Below are 3,505 nucleotides of genomic sequence, written 5' to 3' on the forward strand. Positions count from 1 at the left end.
AACATCGCTCTGGCCCCTGAGCTCAGCCCTGTGAATCATCCCCATGGCTCCTCCCTGGCAGCAGGCTCTGTTTGTGGTGCTCTGTAATTAGTTAATGAACTATCTGAATGATATTTCTGTAGTCATTCAACCAGCCCCATCCTCAGGGTGGTAATTGTATTTGAGGTTATTTAAAAAACATTATTGTATCCAAATAGAGTTTACATCAGCAGACAGCATGATTAGTAATCCTGCTATCCCTGGTGTTTCTAAATTGTGCTAAAAACTGCCTGGTGAGTCGTGCAAAAATGACTGCACCAACAGAGAACAGTGGGGCTTCTCTGGCAAAAACCACCAACTGTCTGAGGGGAGGAGTAGTAAAAGCAACTTGTGGCTAGAACCCAGTTGACTTCAGTTTAGAACAGATTGTTTTCAAGAGGCCCTCCACTAATTTGATCATTATCTTTGGATGAACTAACTCTTCATTATCTTTACAAGAAAATGCTTGAACGGGAGGTGGAAGGCTGATCCGAAGAGTGGCAGGAGCTGCTTCACTTCCTCTGCGGTTTCCTGGAGCTCTTGCCCCTCCTCAGGGAATTTGCCGGGAGGGGCTCTCCAGCGTCCAGACCCCTCTGCAAAGGTGTTTTGCAATCTTCAGGAGCAGGCCCCAGGAGCATCCCTCAGGGCTGAATGTGCAGTGGGCGATGCCCCTCCTGACCCAACAGATCCAAGACGAGAATGATCAGTACAGCCTTGTGGCCAGCCTTGACAACGTTAGGAATCTCTCCACTATCTTAAAAGCTAGTGATTTCCGAAAATGTGGCACACATTTCACAACTAAAAATGGAATCAAAGTAACAATGGAAAATGCAAAATGTGTGCAAGCAAATGCTTTTATTCAGGCTGGAATATTTCAAGAGCTTAAAGTTCAGGAAGAGTCTGTTGCTTTTCGAATTAATTTAATTGTCCTTTTAGACTGTTTATCTATTTTTGGATCAAGTCCTATGCCAGAGACTTGAACTGCACTTCGGATGTGTTAGCAAGGTTATGGCGACCCTTGGATGCTGTTCCTGGAGGAAGGAGGAGCGGCGGCAGTCTGCAAAATCAACACACAGGAACCTGAAGGGACCTGGACTTTAATTTCTACAGCACCAACGTTACTGATAAAATTCTGCAGTCAGAGGGGCTCCATGAAGCTTTTTCTGAATTGGATATGACGAGTGAGGTCCTACAAATTACCATGTCTCCTGACAAGCCTTGTTTCAGGTTATCTACTTTTGGAAATGTAGGAAGTTCCCACCTTGACTGCCCCAAAGATTCTGATCTGATGGAAGCATTTCATTATCATCAGACCCAAGTCAACAGATATAAGATTTACTTACTGAAACCCTCTACAAAGGCATTAGTCCTGTCTTGTCAGGTATCTATTCGGACAGATAACCAAGGCTTCCTTTCATTACAGTATATGGTTAGAAATGAAGATGGACCAATATATTTTGTGAAATATGACTGCTCCCCTGATGAAGAAGTTCTTGAATCTGAGTCTCGAGTATGACAATTCACTGTTATTTATGTGGGTATTGATAGATGAAGTTCTCATTCTGAGTACAGTACTTTTTTTTTCTTTCTTTTTTTTGAGACGGAGTCTCACTCCGTCCCCCAGGCTGGAGTGCAGTGATGCGATCTTGGCTCACTGCAACCTCCGCCTCCCAGGTTCAAGCGATTCTCCTGCCTCAGCCTCCCAAGTAGCTGGGATTACAGGCGTCCGCCACGGTGCCTGGCTAATTTTTATATTTTAGTAGAGATGAGGTTTCACCATGTTGGCCAGGCTGGTCTTGAACTCCTGACCCCAGGTGATCCACCCACCTCGGCCTCCCAATGTGCTGGTATTACAGGCGTGAGCCACCGCGCCCAGCCTTCAGTACAGTACTCTTTATAATTTCATATTGGATTTCCTATAGAGAAGAAGCATGGCGAAAATAGAAACAAAGTCCGTGTACCCTAATAGTTGCTATGTGTTTTGTAAATACATTTTGTAGAGGACGTGTAAATAAATGTTTTCATGTAGTCATAGATTATTCAGGACTGTCCTGTAGTTCTGTCTTTTGAACTCATGGGAACGATTGTGAGCCAAGATTAATAAATTATATGTTCTATTTCAGTAGAACATTTCAAGGGTCTAAAGACTTCAAGTTTGATGGAGCTACCTGAAATGTTCTTTTATTTATTTACTATTAGAAAAAGCAAAGGCATATGGGCACTGCTTATTAGTTTGAATTCTACAGACTAAGTCTTAAAGCAGTGCTTCTCAAAGTGTTGTGCCCACACCAGCATCAGAACCACCTGCAAACTTGTAGCAAACTCTGGGGAGGAGGCCAGCATTCTATCTTTTAACAAGCTTCCCTCAGGAGATTCTGACGCATGCTAAATTTTGGGAACCACTGTTTTAAAGGAAACTTTTTTTTAAACTAACATTTAATTGTATTGAGATGATTGCTTTTACCTGTGATTTCTTTGCAAATGTTCTGAAGTTGAGGCATCATCAAACAAGTCTAAACAATTCTTTATGTGATTTATTTTTAAAGTAGACCTTTTGAAGAGATCTATGAATGGGATGTAAAATAATTTTCAGGCCGGGTGCAGTGGCTCATGCCTGTAATCCCAGTGCTTTGGGAGGCCAAGATAGGCAGATTGCCTGAGGTCAGGAGTTCGAGACCGGCCTGGCCAACATGGTGAAAACTCATCTCTACTAAAAATAAAAAAATTTGCCGGGTGTGCTGGTGCATGCCTGTAGTCTCAGCTACCCGGGAGGCTGAGGCAGGAGAATTGCTTGAACCTGGGAGGTGGAGGTTGCAGTGAGCCAAGATCGCGCCACTGCATTCCAGCCTAGGCAACAGAGAGAGACCCATTCTCAAAAAAAAAAAAAAGAAAGAAACAAAAAACCATTTTCAGAGTTACAGGTTTTCTTCTTGTTCTCAAAACTGTTCACTCCAGTAAGTAACTGCAGTAAGTACTTATTAGATACCTTCCATTTACTTATGAGTTTCTTGACAAATCAAGGTGTAGAAAACCAGTTATTAAATGATTTTGTACTTTTCTGGTAGTCGTCACCAAATACATTTTGTGGCATTTTTTTTTTTTTGAGACGGAGTCTCGCTCTGTCGCCCAGGCTGGAGTGCAGTGGCGCGATCTCGGCTCACTGCAAGCTCCGCCTCCCGGGTTTACGCCATTCTCCTGGCTCAGCCTCCCGAGTAGCTGGGACTACAGGCGCCCGCCACCTCGCCCGGCTAATTTTTTGTATTTTTAGTAGAGACGGGGTTTCACCGTGGTCTCGATCTCCTGACCTTGTGATCCACCCGCCTCAGCCTCCCAAAGTGCTGGGATTACAGGCGTGAGCCACCGTGCCCGGCTTTGTGGCATATTTTTGTATTTAATAAAGTACGATACTAAAAAACAGAAAATACATGGACACCAATCTTTGCCTTTCTTTACTATCTTTTTTGCAGATAATAGAGTGATACAGTTA

The 3,505-nt window shown here is 43.5% G+C and overlaps 1 pseudogene; it reads left to right on the forward strand.

Moving 5' to 3' along the window:
* Window positions 1–316: 316 nt before the first annotated feature.
* On the forward strand, window positions 317–1,580 carry LOC102138460 (cell cycle checkpoint protein RAD1 pseudogene; annotated as a pseudogene).
* The last annotated feature ends 1,925 nt before the right edge of the window (window positions 1,581–3,505 follow it).

The sequence above is a fragment of the Macaca fascicularis genome, chromosome 9 (genome assembly GCF_037993035.2).
Source record: "Macaca fascicularis isolate 582-1 chromosome 9, T2T-MFA8v1.1".
Taxonomy (NCBI): domain Eukaryota; kingdom Metazoa; phylum Chordata; class Mammalia; order Primates; family Cercopithecidae; genus Macaca; species Macaca fascicularis.